The 24,086-nt window shown below is 40.9% G+C and overlaps 1 protein-coding gene and 1 long non-coding RNA gene across 2 annotated transcripts in view; both read right to left on the bottom strand.

The window, feature by feature from the left end:
- The window catches only part of FRMD6 (FERM domain containing 6), an 87,391-nt gene extending 86,673 nt beyond the window's left edge, over positions 1–718 (bottom strand). Inside the window, exon 1 of the mRNA XM_024116041.3 lies at positions 560–718. The gene's annotated coding sequence lies outside the window, so the exon portion shown is untranslated. The remainder of the gene's footprint in view (positions 1–559) is intronic.
- Positions 719–2,280: 1,562 nt separating this feature from the next.
- The window catches only part of LOC129392545 (uncharacterized), a 184,348-nt gene continuing 162,542 nt past the window's right edge, over positions 2,281–24,086 (bottom strand). Inside the window, exons 3-4 of the long non-coding RNA XR_008618662.1 lie at positions 22,502–22,576; positions 2,281–2,932 (exon numbers count right to left, since the gene is read on the bottom strand). This is a non-coding gene — a long non-coding RNA (uncharacterized lncRNA). The remainder of the gene's footprint in view (positions 2,933–22,501; positions 22,577–24,086) is intronic.

The raw sequence follows: 24,086 nt of genomic DNA, 5'->3' as shown, positions 1-24,086 counted from the left end.
CGCGTCTCAGGTCCCCTCCGGCGGTCGGGCTGCCCGGGCCGGCGCGCGCACAACAGGCGGCACCCAGGAATTTGGGGCTCAGGGGCTGGCCCCGCCGCCGGGTCACAGCGACGGGGCGCGAAGAGCAGGCGCCCCCAGCCCAGGGCGCCGGCGACCACAGGGAAGCCGAGCGCGGGCACCGAGCCCGGGGGCGCAGCCCGCAGCCCCGGCTGGCCTCCCGCCCTCTCCGCAGACGCGGCCCCGGAGCTCCGCGCCTCCCCCGCCGCCCGGCTCGGCTGCCCCGGGGCCCGGTCCTCCCTTCCCGGCGTGGGCGAGCTCCGACTCGCGGAAAATCGACCTTCCAGCCCGGTGCCCGACGCCCAGAGCCGAGGCAGCGACGAGAAGGCGAAGAAAGACGCAGAGAAGGGGACACCGCCTGGGCTGGGGCTCGCGACTTCCAGAAGCCCTCCCGAAGTCCCGTCCAGCCACCGCCACCCGGCCGGCAAGGGGCACAGTGAGCGGCCGGGGCGCGGTGGCCGAGCTGGGGGGGCGTCCTAGGGAGCCGGGTTCCTGGTCTTACCTCAGAGAAAGCTCGCAGCACCAGGCGTCGGACTCCCGTGAGCTCTCACTGCCTTCCTGCGGCCGCCACGCCTGCCCCACTGCTCTCAGCCCCTTGGCCTGGGCAGCCGGACGAGCGCTCCGCGTCCGCCCCGCCCCTCGCCCACGCCTCCCGCCCCGCCCCTCGCCCACGCCTCCCGCCCCGCCCCCTGAGGCTCCACCCCCCGTCGACCCAGAGGTGGCGGGGGCGGTGGCAGAGCCGCGGGAGCTGAGCTTGCAGCCGCACGTGGAGCGCCTGCAGGCCCCGCCCCGGGCCCAACCAAGCGTCCTGCGGAGGGGTGCCGCGAGTCGGGGGCGGGAGAAAGCCGAGGGCGCCACGCCTCCGGGGTTGGGGAGGGAGGCGAGCCGCGGACGGATGCTGTGTTAGGACCGCGGCGATCTAGGCCTTTCCCCGCGAGACAGAGACGGAGGCGCGAGGGGACAGTGTCAGCTACCCCCCTTCTGGCCTAATGGCCCCTTCCGACGCGCGGATCCCCGCTCCCGGGGATCGTTCCCTCCGGAGCCCAGTTGGGCTGGCCGGGGGCGGCAATTTGGCCTGATCTTCGTCTTATTAATTCGGAGCGCCTGTGGGGAGGCCACTGAGAGAGGAGGCGGTCCCAGCGGAGGAGGCTTCGTGATTCCTTGTTCCGTCCCGTCCTCCTGTCTCGCACCCACCTGCCCACCCACTACTCAGGACGCCCCTCTTTCGCGGGTTTTATGCTGGATGGAGGGGGCACCGCCGAGGAATCCAAGCCTCCCCCGCTAACTCTGCCTCTCCAGGTCTTCAGGTAGACAAGCCCTCTCTATCCGCTGTGGTTTTAGTGCCAGTGACCTCTCAAATTATATTTGCCCGCTCTCGATGGTAGCCGAGGGTCGGCGCGTGATGCGAAGGGCCAGTGGAAGATATTTTTTATGGCACTAAGACTCAGGACAGGGGATGGAGATTTCTTTGCCACTTTTAGTTGTTGGGTCTAGGGAAGGGGTGAGTTACGCCTCTCCAGTCAGCCTGCGCCAACTGCACCAGCTTCTGGGGACTGGAGACGAAGAGAGAACCAGCCTCCACCTGGCCCCCAGGCCCGAGACCCACAGAGCTCCAACCCTCCCACCCCCAGCCCCCCGGGCTTCTACCCTCCTAGGTGTTCTGTTGCCTGCTGATCCGGTGAGCCCTGGACAGGGGCGGCAGTAACGCCCCACAGGGCCCCTCACCAAAGGAGCAATGGGGTGGGTCTGGATGTGACAAGGAGACAGGGAAGCAGAGGACCTAAGAAAGGACACCACCCCAGATCAGACTGATGCTTACAGAAGCCAGCTTTATAATTGCCCTGCTCTTTTGATCCAAACATAAGTGTATAAAGCTAGCTGTTATTGGTTGAAAGTATGCCTGTGTGCCTTGTTTGCATGGCAAAAGAAATTCCGTTTTGTGTTCACAGCTGAAGCTTCCTTGGAATAGTTGTCTTATTCACAGCTTTTACATTTTGGGAACCATGACATTAGAACTGAATATTAGGAACGGTAATCTTTTTGTCTTTCCACAATTGAAAATACATTCGGAGCTTAGATAAAGCAGAACAGTCTCTAAGCCTATTGCACTCATGATTTAAAGTCATGACTCCCGTTACGGGAAGGAGGATAAGAACCATGTTCCAATGACTGCCTTTTAAATTAGCTGTATTTAATTAACAGACTAAATTTAAATTTTTGTTTAGTAATTTATTACAATGTTGGCATTGAAAAAGTGGAAGATTATACTTTTTCTCTCATTTTTATCTTTAATATGCATTCAGAATGAGTGCATATTGAACAGTAGTTGTTAAGGTCTTAAATTAATTTGATGTGAGACAAGTGAGGAATATAATACAGTCTTGGAAAACAGTTCCTAAATCTGATTTTTTTCAGGCTTCATGCATAAAAATCTAGCAGATAAAGAATAACATTGTTAGATTGTAAAACATTGCTGCAATATGAAATGAATAGGTAACCCAAGGAGCAAAATATTTTAAATATGATATCACTTATATGTGGACTCTAAAAAAATCCCAAACTCATAGATACAGAGGACAGATTGGTCAGTTGCCAGAGGAAGGGGTAAGTGGGAGTGGTCAAAATGGGTGAAGGTGTTCAAAAGGTACAGACTTTCAGCTATAAAGTAAATAAGTACTGGGGATGTAACATACAGCATGGTGACTAAAGTTTAAAACAACGTATTGTATATTTGAAAGTTGCTTAGAGGGTAGGTCTTGAAAGTTAACACACATGCACACACAGAATTTGTAACTATATGAGGTGACAGATGTTAACTTATATTGCGGTAATCATTTCACCATCTATACGTATATCAAACCTTCATGCTGTATACCTGAAACAAATAAAACGTTATATGTCAATTATATCTCAACAAACCTGGAAAAATGGTAAATTTTATGTTATATATCTTTTACCACAATAAAAAATCATATTATCACTCCTACTAATAAAAAGAAGCTACAATTACAGTGAAAAAAGAAAGAAATCAATAAACCTCTCAGGATATATAAGGCAAAAATATTTAAAAAGAAACCTTTTTTTAAAACATGCGTTTAAGATTGGGTTTATTGTCTAGAATTTGATTATAGCAAAACTTACTGTATGAATTTTTTTAAATCATAATGATCATGTTAACAGTATGAATACCATGATAAACATAGACTCTTAACATGATACACTTTGTAAACTAAGTACTTTATTTATTTATTTATTTATTTATTTATTTTGGCCACGCCACGTGGCATGTGGGATCTTAGTTCCCGGACTAGGGATTGAACCCCTGCCCACTGCGTTGGAAGCACGGAGTCTTAACCACTGGATCGCCAGGGAAGTCCCAACTAAGTACTTTAAAACTCTTAAAAATCAGTTTTATAAACCCCTGAAACATCATAAGATTCGGAAAGGATTGCTTTGGAAAACAACGCATAATCCACTCAAGATGGAAATGGAACTGAGAAAGGATGGGTTGTTTTAGATGTTTCTTATCACAGGAAACGTTTTTCTGTGCTTATTACAATAAAGAATGAAGTTTTGTAGGTAATCAAAGTTATATTTTATGATTCTTTTTGATGTTGAGATATAGATTTATTTTCATTGGTATGATGAGATGTTTTCCTAAATATGAGACATTGCCCATCAAGTGAAACATTATCCTAAAACACATCTTAAACTAATACTTTCTCCATAGCATATAAATATTAACATAACTGTATGTTTTTGCTTTAGTTTTATTAGGAAGAAGTTATTTGTTCCATGAATTTATTTATTGAGTATGCCCTTACACCAAGCACAGGGTGAGACTCTGGGACTGAGACCTAAAAATAGACTCTTGGAGTAGTTTGAGGGAACAGGTGAGCAGGTAAACAGTTACAATATACTTTCTACTGCTTGCTATGGTCGAGATATGCAGGAAGAGTAATGGGAAGGCCTAGAACCTTCAGGGAGGGCTTCAGACACCCTGTCAACTGAGATGGGAAGGATGAAGGACAGTTTGGGAACAAGTTGGTTGAGGCGGAGGTTCTCAAACTTGGCAGCATATTGCAACCACCTGGGGACTTTAAAAAGAACTCCTGATGCCTGTGTACCAGGCATGTGATTTAATTGGCCTGGGATGTGACCTGGGCTTGGGAGTGTTTTCAAAATCCCCAGATTATTCTAAGTGGAGACACATGTGGGAACCATGGGTTAGGTTATCTTAGGAAGAGAGCACAGAATGAGCAGGTGCACGGAGACATGGTTTTAAAGGACAATGGCCATAGCCTCGTTTTGGAATTGAAGAGGCTTAAGCTTTGGTGGGTGATAGTTACACACTTTTATGGAAGAAACACAGTTATATAGAAAACTAAGAGATGTGAACTGCTATAATTTACATTCCTTTATAAGTATTGATATTTTCCAAACACCAGAATAGTACATTAAGAATTAAGATGAGTTCAGTATGTTAGAAGAAAAAAGCTTAGTTATTTTTCATCTTTTATACATAATTCAAGGGAATTTTGGACTTACCATATGTTTTAATGCTGAAATATAAATTCTAGTCAAAGGGAGAAGCCAGTAATTTGACATATTAGCTTTTAAAGAATACTTTCCCTAAATTAAATACTGTTCATCATTCTGGCTGAAGGTCATAATAAAGAAATTAGTTTCCTTTTTCTTTTTGGTAATTACTGAAGTTCATTGAAAAAGCAAAACAAAATGCATTTTAAAGCAAAATAAATTTAAGTAAGTCCTACTCTAAGGTCTTAAATGTCCCTTTAGCTAACGTATATCGCTTTGAAAGAAAAAAAGAATCACTTGTAGAAACCAATAGTGCAGTGATGTAGTCCTGGTTTTCACTGACTAAATCTCAAAGTGCCCTTTTTATTATTCTCAGCTAGTATATAAATTGTGTTCTATAAAATAAAAACACCAAAAGATATTTTAATTCTCAAGGAAAGGCAGGAGAATTGATTAACAGTCATTTAATCCAGCTGTCTCATTATTATGTACCAGGAATAGAAAGAATTACATTGGACCTCTGAACAACACAAGTTCGAACTGCACAGATCCACTTATATGTGGATTTTTTTCAATAGTTAATACTACAGTACTACAGGATCCGCTATTGGTTGAATCTGCAGATATGGAACTGCAGATACAGAGAAACCACACACATGGAGGGAACTGAGGGCATATGTGTATACGTGGAGGGCCAACTATAAATTATAGTTGGATCTTTGACTGCACAGAGGGTTGGTGCCCCTAAATCCCACCCCGCACCCCTCGGTTGTTCAAGGGTCAATTGTATCTTGCAGAGACAGCACAGCATTGGGATTAATATTATGTACTTCTGACTCAGAAATATTTACCTTTACCCAATTTAGAGATACAAACTTGAAAAATCTGCATTCATTAAATTCTGTTCTCTTGGACATCAAATTTTAGAGACACTATTTTTAAATAGGTTAACTTGATTATCCTGGGACAAAGTCTGGTTTTAATACAGTATATAAAAGTTTACAGGAGATACATTTGAAGAGCTTCTTTCTTTCTATTCCGTTATGGTTTTAGTTTCACCACAAACACCACATTCCAATTCCCTGAGGGCTTGAATTCTTGAATACTCCAGACAAAAGTTTCCAGAAGACCGGGGGCGGGCAGGCCAGGCCCTTTACTCTTGAGGAGAGGCCGTTCTAAGTGGTACAGCGGAGGTATTAGCTACACAAGGTAGGAGAGCCCAGCACAGAGAATTGCACTGAGATCTTGGAATTAAGTGTGAAAAGAGCACTGCTGCCTTATGCGTAGGCTTCACATTCTAGAGAAGACTGAGGACAGGTAGAAGGGCCCTCATACCAAAAAATGTCTAGTAGAAGGGACAAGACAAGGGGTAGACTGCCTACAGTATAAAACCTCCTGATGTATGCCGCTTGTGTGTTTATACAATGGGCCTTTAAGGTCCCAGAGCAGTTTTTCAGTTCTGATTCCTTGATTACTCTCCGAAAAGCTGAAAGAAAACATTCCTACCCCCCAGAGATGGAAGGCAACGCCCTCCACTCCCCATTGGAGGAGACAGATGAGAAAGGAAAGGAAGTAGGACTCTGGTGACAGACTGGTTACTCTTGAGTTATGCCTCGGGCACACTCTGATGATCTTTATCTGGGATAGTATTCTAGGTGGCGTCACTTTGAAACGCAAATGATAACAGTACAGATGTCACTGAAATTCTCTTCCATATTTAAATACCATCTTATCGATTTGTGCCTGAGACACATGAAACACACTGAACTAGAACGGGGGAGGTATGAACGTCCATCTTCCCAAACGAATACAGACTTAGAGCCTGGCTGATTCTGGCTTTCTTGAGGGAAAGTCCATTTATGAAGAAGGTTTAAAATCTGTTCAGTCTGTTTTAATTTGGTTATCTTGAGTAGATTGCAGGCATAACAAACATGCTCTTAAACTTGATTTTAGTTGCTTAAAAAAGAATGATGGGTAAAAGTGCAAATAAGATGTGCTTGCTCTGGAATTTCACAGGAGAGTCACTGAGGCTAAAGGACTCTGTTGGTGGGGCCTCCAAGAGACAGCCCTACCCATCTGCAATGGTTGGGATTTTGGTTATAACACAAGGTCCTGGCGTGCTGGTTATTATTAACTGGTAGGATAAAAGGGAAAAAGTATTTGTGAACACCCACATTAGAGCGATGTTTCCCTTTCACCTGATCCTAGTTTAGAAACAAAACCTACATTCACTGTTGTTTGGCTTGCCTGTGGAACCTAATGCCAAAAAAATCTTAAAAAATTCTTCTGCAGGCAAAGCAGTGGTTCCATTTTTCTTTTTCAAGGGTAGCCTAATATATCATCTGTTAGCCTAAACAGAATTCTTATGCTCTAGTTCTTTGAAGAAGGGACACTGGTAATTAGACTATGGAGTTGGAATTAGGAATCACAGATTTGAGATTGTTCTCAAAGGACCTCAGACCCTGAAGTTTAGTTTTGACAGGCCGGGAGAATAAAGTGTTGGTTGGTAGCACTCTTAACTAGATCTTGCTTTGAAGGTAGGACCATTTGGGGTTGGGGTGTGGGGGGAATAGGCTTTCTTAAACTTGCTTTCTGTTAAAAACTTTAAATAAAGTATTTGTGATTCATATATCATTAAGCCAAATATTCTATGGGATTTCTTGAGCAGAAAAACAGAATCAGCAAATTAATGACTTTCTCTTCTGCCTATAGTTCTATATTGGATAATAATTTTTGTCACTTTCACCCCAATTTCTTAAAAAATAATGGGGATATATACCTACTACATGATAATACAGACTTAATATACAAATATACTTAATATACAAATGAATATAAAATATTTTATTATCACATCACTTAGTTTTTTGGTAGCATTTTCACAATCTGAAATTATTTATGCATATGTTCACTTGTTTGTCAACTGTCTCTCCGTTTAGAATATAAGCTTCATGTAAGCACAGATCTAACCTCTCTGACTGCTGTGGCCCCAGCATCTAGAACAGTGTCTGGTACATATTTATTAAATGACTGAATCCCATAAACTATGTGTAGGGAGGGTATGTATTTATGTACGTGTGTGTGTGTGTGCGCGCACAACCGCACACGGCTGCTTTGAGAGTGAGGTGGAGAAAAGAGAGAAGGCACTGAGATGAGAATGGGAGAGGATTAACATTTGCTGAGATGGTTCCTGGACAGATATCCCAGGTAATGATGAGAAAGAATCAACCCCTTAAGAAGACTTTCAGTTGATTTGAATGGGACATCATACATCAGCCAGTTTACCTAATGTTTATATTTAAAGTATAAACATATGGTATAATTATCAATGTTCTATCTCTACCGATATTCCTTGATGTGTACTTTATTTCTGTGTGACTGACTTTAACTACTCACCCTACAACATTTTGAGATAGCAAGAAGAATGTTAGAGGGATTTTACTAGAGCAGTTAATTATTGAATTCCTTGCCAACAAAACATTTTGATGAGATACCCCTGGGAACACAGTGGTTTGAGTTGATCAAGAAGAAACGAAGTGGCCTTGCTTCCATTCCTTGCTGGATTCCCCCACCTTCATGTGAAGTTTAACTGGACCTTGTGTCATCTGGAGCTGCTCCACCTCTGAACACTGGAAACTGCTCTGTCCACCACATCCTGCCCTTCCACCTCTTCCACCAGAGCTGTTGTTTGACCTTGAGACTTTCAGTCACCAACCCGCACCCACCCCCCAGTTCCTTCAGTTTATTAAGCTGTTTTGGGCTTCCCTTCTTAACCTTTGAGATTAATGCCTGGGCTTACCATTTTGAATATATCCTCCCCTTAGTCTCAATGTCCCATATCTCTTTGACCTTCTAATGCAGCTTTCTTAACAATCCCCAAATTCAGGTCAACTCAATCATCAATGTTCTTGCATTTTGCTTTAAAGTCACTGAGGAAGATTAAGGAAAATCGAATAAATGAGTCAGTTAGTCACATCACCAAGACAACAGTTGCCTCAGTGGAGTGCTCACAGACGTTTGGTCAACTTTGTACTCATTCCTGGTTGGCTTCCTTTTCCTTTCACAACAGTGATCATTCAGATTTTTATGGCTCTCAAGTCCCTCATCCTTCTCTGAAACCCTGCCACTCTCAACGGTCGATCTAGCTTGACCCTTGGCTGGTCACTGGTCTAAGAGGTTTATAAGTATTACCTCATTGAATCCTCATGACAGTCTTCTGACGGAGGAACTGTCATTATCCCTGGTTTACAGATGCCCAAGATCTTAAAGAAAACAAGTGGTTGTGCCAGGATCTGAACTCAGGAAATCTGACTCCAAGCTCATGCTTTCTCCCTAAACTGCCTTGCTTCTGGTGCAGAGTTGATCAGGCATCTTCTCACTAGGGCTTTAGTCCTCTCCACTTCCAAGCTTCCAAGTATCTTCCTCTTAGGCCATTCTCTCCTGACTCTTCTCAGTCAATTTCTTCCTACCAAAGCTCTGTATCTCAAGTCCCCCCAGCTGCTTGAGGGCCTTCTCCATCATTCATTTATTCACTTAGCAAATTCTTATTAAGTACCTATTGGGTACCAGGTGTTGGGGACACAGAGGTAAACGAGACCTAATCTCCCATCCTGTAGTTAAATTTCAATTATCCACTCTCCCTCTTAAATATCCAATATCTGACCCTCTCCTAGACCCTTCTTTCCACCTACAGAATGTTGAAGTCACTGTATATTTCACACTACATCTAGCACCAATCCTGACAAGGCAGCAGGTATGTGTTAGACAGGTAGATGAACAATTCCAGGTAAAGTCATCAAGGTTTGGAAGTTTGTTCTTAGTCCTCTTTCTGAAAAGTGGTCCACTTGAGGTGATCTGAGCAGACCTGGGAAGGTTCTGAAAACCAACCTTTTGTATGTATGTATGTACGTTATGTATGTATGTATGTATTTCTGTGGCCGCACGGCATGGCACGTGGGATCTTAGTTCCCTGACCAGGGATGGAACCTGTGCCCCCTGCGGTGGAAAATGCAGAGTCTTAACTACTGGACTGCCAGGGAAGTCCAACCTTTTGTCATTATTGACTGACTAGTTGTACTTTAGCTGAAAGTATTCCCACAAAGTTAACCTCAGACTGGTACCTATACAAGAATAGGTACAAGTTTAAGCCTTGTATTCTGCAATTGTGGAAAGAAAGATACAAGGCCTTACTACAGGAATTTCAGCATTTTTAAGGGGGGAGATACATATTTTTGAGATAAGGCACTTTTTAAACCCCTATTTTGCCACTTCTAATCTGGTGGTTCTCAATCAGTATGTGACTTTTGCCCCTCCAGAAATATTTGGCAGTGTCTGGAGACATGTTTAGTTGTCACAGTGCAGTGGGGGATGCGTGGTGAGATGGGTGATACTACTGGTATTTAGCGGGTAGAGGCTAGGGATGCTGCTAAACATCCTACAGTGTAGGGTACCTCATGATAAAGAATTATTGCCCCTAGTTGAGAACCGCTGATCTAAAGGGTGAACCTGACTGGAACATTTAGGTGCCCTGTGAGTTGGGATGAGGGGAGGTTCCCATCTAGGGATGCTGGCTGAGCCTACTGAAGGTCTGTTGAAGAGTGGAGGTGAGGGATCATTTGGGACCAACAGAGTGAGGTATTTAGGCTCGGTTTCTCCATCTACTCTTCTAACTTTACCTGGATCTCTTTCTCAGCCCCAAGACTTGATACACATTTTATGTCTTCCTGTATCACCTTTATAAGTATACAGTGATTTTTGAGAGGGAAAGAAAATAGGATAATCTTTTTATCTGACGAAAGCATTGTTTGCATTAGCATAATTTCTATCTCTGGCTATAAAATTTCTAAGATGGTAGAACACATCCTCTTTGTCAGCCGAGGTATGGCAAGATTTATCTCAATTCATATTAAATGATAGTGATGTCAGAGAAGAAAAAAGTTGGAAACACTAAAGCTTTTCACTTCAGTGAAGAATCAACTTACTGAACTAAAATTAGTCTTAAGGAAAAGTTATATTAATAAAGTATAAACTTTATAATTTAACCAGACCTGACTAGTTATTAGTTCTCACAATGAATAATAATTGTAATTACTTAAATAATTTGCTAAATTTTATTTTAGAATAGTGTGATAGAAATGTACTTAATAGATTAAATATTAAAAATTGTTTTGAACAAATAGCTATTGACAAATACTACATAGAAATGAACTTTGAAAGGATTATTAGTGCTATCAAAATTATTTGCATAAATCATATTGATCACATTCATATTGACTACAGCCACTTCCTTATCTCTATATTTCCTTCCATTATTCTTCATATCACTAGCATTTTAAAATAAAGAATATATATGTATGTATTCAAATATATTCAAATTCTCATGAAAGCAAAACCCAAGAAAAATAGCTTTAAAAAGACATCAGTAAGTACCTTTTACAAATATTGCCCAATTTCCACTTAGACTTATTAGCTGATTTATTTTAGATAGTGGTTTCCAAACCCATAAGTGTATCAGAACCATTTAAGAACTAGTAACAGAGCTGGGAATCTCAAAAAAAAGCAACAGACTCTCCAGATGATTCTGACACTCATTTGTGACCAGTTGCTCTGTTAATACCAATGCTAAAGTAAGATTTAAATGAAGAGGCCAGATTAAAGATACTTTTGAAATGTTTCATTTGAAAGCCCCAAAATACTTTAGGTACTGTTACTCCACCAATTCATTTTATCCAATGAATAAAAATGTGTGTTGGTGGGGAGGTAATGTGTTAAGATGTGTTAGTAATCTTTTTATCACAATAAGGACATTGATGTCAGGGCATCCAATTCAAATTCATAAAGAGTTGCCTATTTTTAATTTTCTGTGATGTGAATGGAGTAACTAAAACTGTGATCATTAATTTGGCCAATAGGAAGCTGCTGACCTTAAACAAATAGACTGCCAATTATTTCTCCAGCAAAAATGGGCTTACTCAGGACCAGCAAAGAATTGCAATTCGGGGTCTGCACCCATGGTGAGTCACTTGCAAGTCCCACACAACAGGGAGAGGAGCTCTCTTTCATAAAGGGGAAGAGGAAGTTGGGAGGGTTATAGTAAACAGAGTCCATTGGAGGAATTGAGAGTTCAAAGTATAGTGGCTTTTCATTGGCTGAGTCTGTCATTGGCTGAGATCTTGCCAGGCAAGAAGAGGAAGTCTTTCTTCTTCCTTTTGGGCTCTGCTATAGTTGTAGGGCATTTTAACCCAACTCTAGTTCAACTGAGGTTTCTGTTTATTAATTTTTACAAACCCATTCAACTAAAGATAAAGCAATAGAGACCACCAGTCTTAGTGAATAATGTGAATAACATGAATAACGCATCTCCAGAAACATCACAATAACATTAAGTCCCCAGAAACTTCCACATGAATCTAATAGCATGTAAATGAATCACAGTCTTAACTAACATTTCTGTAAATATGCTGCAGAGCACTTCTGAGAATATAGACTGATCAGACTATATAAGCATCCCAGTTTTTATTTCTTCCCATTTCATAGCTTTGCTCTTTTAATGCTGCCTGATAAACATCTATATATTTCATGCCCACTGCACTGACCCACCCAGGGCTTTGGAAGGTGACCGACACCTCATGGATAATAAGTGCAAGCCTGCATGGATAGGTACTATTTTGTTCTATGAATGACGAGTGACTTCAAAAGAGTGGTTTCCAGGAATAAAATAAAATGACAGTTGATGGTTTATTATTTACTGTGTTGCAGGTACTGTGGCAAGGGTTTTAAATTTATTATCTCATTTAATCATAGCAGTCACCCCCTGAGATAGGTACCATCACAATTCCTACTTCACAAATAAGGAAACCAGGGCACAGACAACATGCCCACATACAAAATGCCCCTTAGTATTAGAGTTTGTAAATAATTTTTTTAAAGCAAAAGGAAAAGTCACATTTTGCATTTGCATTCAATACAATTTTTAAAACCTGACACTAGAGTGTCCACTTTTTAGCAAAGTGTTTGATTTTTCAGACAGCAAGCTATGGTATCAGAAAACTTTGAGAAATACCCAAGATCTGTGCCCACTCAAAGGTGTGCAAACCCAGATTTGAGACAGGAAGGGCTGGGGACAAAATTCTCAGCCCTGTTGCCAGTGGACAGATCTATTTTTAAATAATTATAAAGAATTAAATGAATTTATAAAGAATTATATATCATTTGACAAGAAGGTGTCAATAGGGCAGTGCCTGATGGCACCCCTTCCACCCTAACAGCTTAAGTTTGCCTGGGTTTTAAATTGATAAACTGAAGGAAGAATGACAAAGCTCTCAGGTAAGTTGCCACTGCCTCTGCATTCTATCTGCAGCCTAGCTTTTCCCCTTCGGGTTTCCAGTTACTTCACCTGAGCCACACACACAACATAAAGGAGAGAGTTGGACAGTTCAGGGTCCATGTAGGGAACTGATGGCAGTCCCTGGAATCACCTTTGCCTTTCGTTCCTATGGTTTTGTTTATCATTGCTAGAGCCGAGCTGTAAAATGTAGCACGCGACAGGAGCCTCCTCTGTCAGCTGTGGCTCCCTGAGTGACCGTCAGCCCTGCCCTGACAGTCTCTAGGAGGAATGCGAACAATGCAGAACCACCCACAGCTGGAGGCTCCCAGTCTGAATGGGGTGGTAGGGACCGAATTACTGTTCCCACACCATGCTATCCTATCTCACTCCAAACCCTTGGAAAGAATTTGGCAAACGTTCCATTTCTTAAATCAGAGATTTCCCCATTACTCTTCGCCAACTTGGAGAACTAAAAGTCCTTGAGTTTCAGGAAAAGCCAGGCATTAAAACCTTTTGAGAGATCTGGGGAGAGATGAGTTAAATTGGAATTATTTTTTTTAATGGTTTTAGATGGATTTATGGATTACCTTCCCGAAGATATAAAGATATCAACTTGTCTTGTGAATTTAATCTTTAGCCTCAGTTTTTGAGATTGCCCCCATTATTTGTAATTCCTACTTCAAACTAAAATCCCTCTAGCTTTGTGACTTATGCTAATTAACAAGGAAAAAATGTTTTCCCTGTTCTCCATTCCCTTGAAGCTTGTTTTTAGATACAGGGCACTGCAAGTGTGTGCAGTTGGGCAAAATGTTATTGCTAATTGTACTGTTCTGGCTGATTACATGCCATTTGCTTGATGTCAGTTTTTTCCCCCAGCAACTATTTCCAGCCAGTGGTATCACTCTTATGTATTATGCTTCCAAAAAAAATTGCAAAAATATGTTTCTAAAATAAAGGAATGACACATACATTTAACATCATTCATTAACATACGAAATGGGGGCACATCAGTTGTAGAGTAAAACCAGTTTTCAGAGGATTTTGATTTAATGGTTGTGAATTCAAATGTTTATTCTTTCCCTTAAATAGGAGACATATTCATATAAATTTCCTGTCAGTAATTTTAAAGAAAAACAAACATTTATTTCTTTAAATGTAAAATACAATTACTGTTTACTTAAAATGTTTATGAATGTGAGGAAGTAGTTCAAAATGAATATGGCCTTTTCTTCCCTATGGTGCCTCCATCTTTTCATTCCCAGCGCTCTTGGGGAACAGGGTCTCTCCTCTCCCCCCCAGGTCACCCCTCTCATTGTGCCAAATCAGGACAGAGAAACAACCACTCCAGGACCCATGGGACATGAGCACAGTCCCCTGTAATAATGAGAGACTTTCCAGAGGTCACATCCCACATTCTGGCCTTTTCCCTTTAGATTTTATCTTCAAATTGGACCTTACGTATAATAATTGACATTTGAACAGCATTTTGCAGCATTTAAACCGCAAGCATTATCTCATGGGCCTTGCAAAAACAGGACAGGGACTTCCTGAACCATCATTTTCAACACAAGTCAGCATTTCACATGGCAACTTCTGTAGAGCTGCCCAGAATGGGCCAATAGCACACAGCTAGACAGATGGTTAACTTTAGGCAAATTTGATGACTTGACTAAAGCGATTTAGTTGGCTGTAGAGTGGAACAGAACTCTAGGGTAGGAGTGACCAAGAGCAGACAGGCTATGATCCCTGCCTGCCTTCCTCACTTATTCTGCAGATGTAAATGTAAATAGCTCAGAGCAAAGGGGTAGGTACACACCAAATGAACTCTTTTATTGTGTTCTTTAGTAGGAAAAAACAGTTGTTTCCTAGATAAAGGATATTTGGAAAAGACCAATTGTAGCTGCTTTATTGAGTGATTACTACATGTCAGGCATTCTCCTAAGTGCTTTGCAAGTATTGTTTTTCATTTAATTCTTATGCCTCCCACAAACCTGTGAAGTAGATAGCATTTTTTTTCTTTTTGTGATCACTTATAAAAGATGAGGTAATTGAGTCATGGAGAAGTCCCTTGTCTTAAGATCTTTTCTCCCCAGCTTTGAGATATAATTGACATATAACATTGTGTAAGTTTAAGGTGTACAGTGTGATGATTTGATACACATATATATTGCGAAATGACTACCACAGTAAGATTAGCACATCTATCCTTGTCTAAGTTCTAAAGTTAGGATTCAGTCCTAAACAATCTGATTGCCGAGAGCAGTCCTTAACAGCTAAATGTACTGCCTTGTGATAAAATTTCTTAAAATATTAAAGGAAATGAGAGCATTTTAAAGTGTTTTCTGAATATATTTGTTTGAAAATTGAAAAACCGAGAGCCTTTACTTATATGCCAATGATTTTGTTTGCCAGTACCTGGGGTCAAGTAATTCAGAATGGCTCTGGGTCCATACAGTGGACCATGCCAGACTCTGCCTACTCAGTCCTGGAAAAGACCTGAAGCTTCATACCAAGCACTGCTCAGGAGTCTCTGGGAGAAGAATCGGAAAATAGAATTTTAGAGCTGGAAGGAAACTTATAGATAGTTTACTCTCACCTTTTCATTTTATAAATGAGAATACTGAAGCTCAGAGAGATTATGTGACTTTACCAGGTGATACATTGCTAACTAGTAGCAGAGCCAGGATTTGAGCCTGGGCTTTTTGTCTGCATTCTTTCAGTTACACTAAGCTGCCTACAAATCCGTGAGATAGAATTTTCCATTTCCTTTTCCAGTGTTTTAGGAAATGTCAAAAGCTAATATCCATTATTTAAATAAATTTATCTAAATTTATTTTTGCCTCGATTATATACATTGGTAAATGAAAATGTGTTTGGATTTCCCAAGAGTACTTGAATTTCATGAGTTTTACATTCCCTACAAAGGGGCCAGGCTCAGCAATTTAATTTTCATGGGCTAAGAGCTCTGATTAAAAGCCTTTACCTTGGGCTTCCCTGGTGGCACAGTGGTTGGGAGTCCGCCTGCTGATGCAGGGGACACGGGTTCGTGCCCCGGTCCGGGGGGATCCCACGTGCCGCGTTACCTTGACAAATAATTGGTTTTGAGAGTAGGGGCTAGAGATAATTCAGAGACATTATGAGCATTCATTCATTTACTCAGACATGTATTGCATGCCTATTATGTTTTAGGCACTGTGCTAGCTACAGGTCATACAAATATAATTACGACGTAACTTCTTCCCCTTTAGGAATCATTTTCCCCTTTCTTTCCTATTAGCAAAGGATCTGATATAATCTTGCTGCTCTTAAATTAGGTTGATGTTTCCCAAGGTGTATTAAGAGTACGCCTTGTGGTATGCCACATGATTTTAGATCGTAACAGACAACCATTTAAAAAGAACAGTTATGAGTCCATTTCAATGTAATATTTTAGAAAAATGAAAACAGCTCACAAACCCATATTCAATGGATGTGATGGCTTAGAACATGGCTAATTATGCTGGTGACTACTTTCTGCAGACCATATGCACCACAGCATGACGCTTAGGCCTGTTATGTAAACCTTCTGCCATAACATTTAGAAAGTACAACAAATGGTTTTTTGGAAGTACAGCTGATATGGATTAATAGTATGGATTCTGCAGGTACTGAATTTCTGTGTTCATCACTGTGTTCTTTTAAAAGATACATCAAAATGTCACCTCTGAAGGTTGACAGTCATTTAGCACGTGAAGTATAATACATAACTTTATTATGCTGATCACTCACAGTGGCTGTTCTCTCTAAGGAAATTATTTTTAGGTAAATGTGTTAGAAATTGATTAGGGTTATTATTTATACTGTTTGCTTTAAAATGTTTTATTTGTAAAATACATTACTTTTTTATTATAACTTTATGGTTACCTTCTAATTACGGCAAATAATTATTCACTTTTTTATTTTAATTCAAAGACGTGCAACTGTGTTCATATTACAAACAGTAAACACCAAAACTAATCAGTAAAAACAAGTTATGTTAAACTTGTTTAATGAGGTGGTTGAGTTTTTAGTTAGCATCTGTAGCCTCACCCTACATATTTGGGTGATAGGCTTTCTCCTATATTAAAAGTACCTTACACACCTACATCACTGCCAAGTACTGGGCTGTGAAGGATGGGGCAACATGCAAAGGCTATAACAGTCCGGAGGAAGCTAGCAACTCAGCTTTCCTAAAAAACCCTGATACTACATATGACGAAAAAAGAAAGAGAGTGAGAGAGAGGAGGAGGGAAATAACAGCAGACTTTCAGGTCCAATCTTCAGAGAGTTTGATTTAGTAGATCTGGGACTGATAAATCTTCATTAAAAAAAACACTGTTCGTCATCAAAAAATTCAAACTGACAGAAAACTATGGTAAAAAAATCCCCATATATCCCATTATTTAGATTGAACAGTTATTAATATTTTGCCATATTTGCTTCCTCTATTTTCTGAAATTTTGTTTGTTTGTTTGTTTGTTTTTTGGCTGCCCCACATGGCTTGCAGGATCTTTGTCCCCTGACCAGGGATTGAAACCGAGCCCCTCGGCAATGAACGCACGGAGTCCTAGCCACTGGACTGCCAGGGAATTCCCTGAATTATTTTAGAGCAAATCCTAAACATCATGATATTTCACACTAAACACTTGAGTGTATGTCCTTAGATAACCAGATACAATTATCTGGTTACACAGCTAATAATAATTCCTTAGCCTCCAAACTTTCCACTTATCCCCAAAATATCTTCTTATAGTTGGTTTGTTAGAATCCAGGTCCAAACAAGTTCCATGCACTGCATGTAGTTATTACACAAGTTAGTGTTTGTTTGTTAGTTCTCGTTTTTTAATGAAGAATTCCCCTTTCATGTGAAACCACCATTAATCAGTGTCTCAATCAGGTTGGCTCTCTAGGCTTTTAGAAGATAATTCAGATTTAGAAAGGGTCATAGATATCATTCCTCTTTCAACATCTTTCTATGCTCTATGGGTTTACCAATCTGGGTCCTGGTTGGAGATATTAGACAGAAGATGGGTGAAATGGAGAGTTGCCTGGATATGTGAACTTTGGGTAGGACAAGAAAATATACTCCTAAAGCAATTGCAAATTTTCTGTGTCATCTTCCCTCAAAATGTTTCACGAAATGTTTCTGTGATTAAAAGTTTTTCTTTTCAAGCAGCTCAGAAAATCCCCCTATAGCATCCCCCTCTTGAAAGCTTATAATGCACATTTAATATATTAAAGTCTTTTTGGTGTTACACAAATTTCACTCTGTGTTTCCCAAATGTATTTAATTATGGAGTTGGGGTTTTTTTTCCCCACCACAGATCACCTATTAACATGTTTTAGAACGTAGTTTGGGAAGTGCATTGATCTATTGTACTATTATTACCGCTTTTATTAGGTACACCAATAAACATTTGTTCTGGCAAAGCACCATGTAATCACGTTTGCTAGTTATTCCCCTCACTCTGAGATCCTGTGGTGTAAACTGGTATTTTTATTCCCATTCAAAAATAAGAGCTATTAAGTACGTAATATGAACTGAGTAACAAGTTTGCTGCCAGAGTCAGGATTTAATTTAAAGCCCTAAAATTTGAAGACTTAGTTGGCAAAAATCCAAATAGTCCCCAAATACTAGAGTTTGTGTTGGTTGTTAGAGAAAACGTAATTTCACAGAATATTACTCATATTCTCATCTCTCATCCCCTGTTCCTCTTACCACATTCCCAACCTAAGCATGAACAACCCCTAACTTGATGCTCTAAGGACTAGAAGAACTAAAGGGAGGCAGTGCTATTTCCCCTGAAACTAGGCATCCTAAAGATGAGTTACCACTTTTTCTTTCATGATGACCATATGAACATTTATGGAAAAAAATGGAGTAAGAGACACGTAAATCAAATATTCCTAAAGACAGAGATTAAGGAGGCCTCCGTTGTGGAATCTGTAAATGTGTTTCTTTGAGACAGCTCCTCCAAGTAACCTCTTCTAAATGCTCCACCCTATTTCTCTACTGCTATGACCACCACCTCTCAGGGATGCCAGGTGATGGTGGGTGGTGATGACATCAGCAAAGGTTCCGCTTACCCGCGGGAAGCAGAACTATTACTCAAAAAATGTACCAGGTTAATTCTGGAACTTCTCAGTTTCTCACTCTGGGTGGTAAAAATGTCTCTGTGGTTTTTCTCTGCACTATCTGGGCAAGTGCTCAGAATGAACAATCTTTTTTCAGCTGGGAGAAAATCAGATAAACAGGAATACCACTCCTCCCCATCCTTCCTGAAGCTTCAAGTTTGGTTCCTAGTCCCCAGGGTTTGAACTTTGTATATGCATAGGCACCAAAGTGTGGAAATAATAGAAGCCCTGCACCACAAGCTAATTGTTGGCTGTATAATTTAGACCATTGTAAATCTCTCTGTTATATTTTCTCACTAGTTAACATTTATATGACCTTTTTTCTCCCTGTTTCTTAGAATTTTCCTCCCTTATTTATTTCTTCTCAGTCAGCATACTGAAATAAAATTGGCTCGGAACTACTTGACCTGGGCTTGAATCCCAGCTTTACTTGCTGTGTGACCTTACACAATCTACCTAACCTCTCTGAGCTTTCACTTTTTTTTTTTTTTTTCTGTAGTATGCGGGCCTCTCACTGTTGTGGCCTCTCCCGTTGCGGAGCACAGGCTCCGGACGCGCAGGCTCAGCGGCCATGGCTCACGGGCCCAGCCGCTCCGCGGCATGTGGGATCTTCCCGGACCGGGGCATGAACCCGTGTCCCCTGCATCGGCAGGCAGACGCTCAACTACTGCGCCACCAGGGAAGCTCAGTGATCATAAAATTATATCAAAGATTATGAAAATTTCATGATGTGAAAAATATGAAAATGCTTATCTCATTTCCAGTGTTTGGGCAGTTGACAAATGTTGGTTTCTCTGCTTTCTTTTCTTCTCCTCTGCTTTCATTATTTATCACCCAATCTCACCATTTGGGGAAGAAAATAACGAATAAATTACTTCCCTGAATTTGTTTGTTTGCTTGTTTTCTTTGAGATAACACCATGGGCTATGAGAGGGTTATCCTAAAGGGACCTGCTTCAATTTGCTGGAGCAGAGGAGGAGTTGTATAGGAGAAGCAGCTGGCCCACTGGCCCGGGGGAGAAGACAGTCAGTTCTGAGCCTCCACGCCTGCCCACATAAAGTGCTAGGTGTGTGTGTATACGTTTGAACTTATTCTACTTGTTTGGCCAAAACAAGAAATAGCAAATAAGCATTCCTTTTATGTTTGTACAGACATCAAAGGGCCTGTTTCAAGTTGGTAAATGACCTCTGGTTATTTTAGGATGCTTATGATCCTACTGAATGGGTATAATAAAAAGACAGAAAATAGTAAGTGTTGACAAGGATGTGGAGAAACTGGAACCCTCTTACATTGCTGGTGGGAATGTAAAATATATTTTTCACTTTGAAGAATCATTTGGCAGTTTCTTAAGAAGTTAAACCTCACCAGTAATTTTGCTCTTAGGAATTAACCCAAGAGAAATGAAAACATATATTTACACGAAGACATATATATGAATGTTCATAGCAGCATTATTTATAATAGCAAAAGACTGGAAACAATTCAAATGTCTATCAATTATGCATGGACAATGGAATACTATTCAGCACTAAAAAGGAACAAACTACTGAAGCTTGCTACAAACAAGGATAACACTCAAAAACATTACACTAAGTGAAAGAAGCCAGGTGCAAAGGACATACTGGATGCTTTTGTGTACATGCCTAGAAAAGGCAAATATATAGGGACAGATTTGGTGGTCACCTAGTGTTAGGGGTAGAAATAAGGACTAATTGAAAACAAGCATAAGAGATCTTTTGGGGATGTTGGAAATGTTCTCAAACTGGATTGTGGTGATGATTACACAACTCTATGAATTTATTAAAAAGTCATTACATTGTACATTTAAAATAGATGATATATCAATTATACTTCAATAAAGCTGTTTAAAAAGAATGCTTATTGTTATGCATTTCATGAAATGATCTCCTTATCAAAAGCAACACTCAGAGGTTGTGGAGAATATGATAATCAGGGTGTATTCTTAGAAATAGGGACACATCTGTCTTTCAGCTCACATATTCATTATTCTCTGATTCTAACAGTAAACAACCCCAATGCTCCAACTTTCCAACTGGGTAAGCTGTGAGCAGAGGAGGGAAGCAGGATTGGGTGATGTCAGCCACAGAAGAGAAGGTGCAGAGGGCAGATAAGCAGACCGGAATTACTTCTGTACATTGATGTCAGGAATGGAGGTGGCAGCATACACCTGCATGGCCTGATCTTTTGCAAACCAGCACCCAATATGCACATCCTGCCACTTCCTATCTTGGCCAGCAGTCTCTCTTTGCCCCACCCTATCCCACTCCTGCTTTTCGATTTCCAACTTCCTCTGAGCTGTGCTTCTCCATCTATTAGTCCCTCAGTCATCTGTGCACCAGGGTGTCCTATCTGGCTAGATCCTCTGAACTGCCTTAACCCCTGTATGTAACAGTCAAAACCAAGGAAAACCCTATCTTCCAATTATTATTTTTCAGTTACTTATCAAACTTCTTTCTAGGTCTCATCCACAAACATATACCTAAGAAGCTAAGATTATTAATTTGCAATTTACATTATTGAAGACGTGAATGTGGGTGAGAGTCTCAAAAAATAGTGAAGTTTGACTAGTTCAGGACTTGATAATTTAATAATTCTCCCTTTTACTTCATCCAGTTCCAGTACTTCACAGGAAAATTATCACGAGGGAGCAGTGTTACACAGATGAAAGTGATGCACTCCTAATCTTGATGGTTGTAATTCTACAGGCCTATGAAAAATAATCAGGCATATAAAAAATTTCTACAGGTATATAAAAGAAATCAGAAATTGTATGAATTTCACACAGAAAATATGAGATAATTTGGCATACAGGACTTACTTAAAGTGGAAGCCTATTTAAATCTACTTAAAATTAAAAATGCCCTCCCAAACCTATCTGCCAATTGAAGAGTTTGGATTTTGAATTATATGGCTTTTTTTTTTCCATAAGAAGCTTAGAGTACTCTACAAAGAATGGCTAATAATTATTGAGTTACTGTGATGTTCTACGCACCTTATTTAATCTTCATAATGACCCTATGAGATAGGAACAATAATTACCCCAATTTTACAAATGAGGAAAGTAAGACATAAAGGGGTTCTCTGCTCAAAGTGGCCGTTGATAGGTAGTACAACCAGGATTCAAGTCCAGGTCTTTCTGACTCCAAAGCCAGAGTCCTCAGTCACTACATTATACATCTAAGTAGACCTCATGATAATATCTTGTAAAAATTGTCACCCTCATTTTTATAAATGGAGACACCACAAGGGGCCAAGGACATATGACTCCCTCAAGAATAGGCATCAAGTCGGTTTCTATAGATTTCTGTCCTTGAGCCATGCGGGCCTCCTCTTCAGTGTTTTATAAATTGTTCACCAGGTTGTAAGACTCTCCTGAACAGGACTCTCTTCTTTTAGGGTACTCACCTGACTTTCAGCTAGAGTTTCTCCAGACAGCCAGAACATTTCAGACTCTTCATTTGCTGAAAATCACTGGAGTGGCTGAAAATAAAAGGACCATTTGTGTTCAGGTTACCAGGTCATTAGGACTAGCAACTTTGGTTTACATTCAATGCAAAGATTTTGTCATCCGTTCCACTGAGGAAAAGACAGGAGATTATGGATCAAGACCATTATCACACAGTGGATATATGCACATATTTTAAGTAATTAAAACTAGTCACTTGACTAAAGGTAAATCACTGCATCTCAAATTCCTTTAAAATCTCCCTTTGGTGTGTTTCAGAATTGTTTACCTTCTTAATCGGACATCAGGCAAGAGTAGCAGAGAAGACTGACAAATCCTGAGAACAGAGTGACTGATTTGCAGAGGAATATGCTTTAAAACCTTTCATTGTGAAGATGTGACTCCTGCTATATTCACTGCAGAAAACCCCAGTTCTGAGCCTGATGCTGATAAGTAAAGAAAATATTCACACAGCCTGTAACATGCTGCAACCTTTTCCATTTTCCCTACAGACTTCTCTGATCATGAGTTCAAACAATATTACTCAATAATTTTTATTTTCCCTCGATAAGAGAAATCTCAAAACTCTTTCATCTGTTTGGCAAACGAATACAAAATAGAATCATTATTTTCCAGGTCTTGGTACATAACCAATAACAGCTTCCATTTATTGAGAGCCTACTATATGGAAGGCACTGTACTTGGCATTTCACAGTATTTCTAATCTGGACAACCTGGCAAGTTAGGTCTTCTTATTCCTGTTTACAGGGGAGAAAAAGAAAAAAACAGAACCAAGGAAGATTAAAAAATTCTGTCTGACTCGAAATTCATGTGCTTTCCATCATGCTTTCTCATTCTTCATCAAGCCTTGGAGTACCACTAAGGATTGGATGATTTGGGGGGCTGCTTGAACAACCATTTATAAGTTGCCTATTTAATGCCTAACAAGTGTAGGAAATGAGAATCCTCCAAAGTAGGACATGGACCTTGTTCTCCAGAAGCTCACAGTTCAGTAAAGAGAGGAGAGGAGAATGAAGTTCTAAGAAGAATGATTCAGACAGTAAGTGCTAGAGGAGTTTAGAGATGGGCCCAGTTATGAGCTGATGAGAATAGAGGGGAGCCTCCTCAAATGACGTGAGGCCTCGCTGAACCTGATAGAAGACACAGTTTGGATGAGCAGAGAAGACAGGGAAGAGCATCTTTGGAACTAGGAATGAGCATGCCGAATCCCAGAACAGTGAGGACACCCACCTGGTTGGTGTGATGGGGCTTGTGCTAGGGAGCAAAAAGACTCAAACGCTACACTGATTTATCCTACGGCAGTTCATTATGACACTAAAGAAGTTACGTTCCAGGGGCTTCCCTGGTGGCGCAGTGGTTGAGAGTCCGCCTGCCGATGCAGGAGACACGGGTTCGTGCCCCGGTCTGGGAAGATCCCACATGCCGCGGAGCGGCTGGGCCCGTGAGCCATGGCCGCTGAGCCTGCGCGTCCGGAGCCTCTGCTCCGCAACGGGAGAGGCCACAACAGTGAGAGGCCCGCGTACC

Source organism: Physeter macrocephalus, chromosome 11 (assembly GCF_002837175.3).
Source record: "Physeter macrocephalus isolate SW-GA chromosome 11, ASM283717v5, whole genome shotgun sequence".
Classification (NCBI taxonomy): domain Eukaryota; kingdom Metazoa; phylum Chordata; class Mammalia; order Artiodactyla; family Physeteridae; genus Physeter; species Physeter macrocephalus.
Note: the sequence above shows the minus strand (reverse complement) of the source record. Positions and strands in the feature narration are given on the sequence as shown.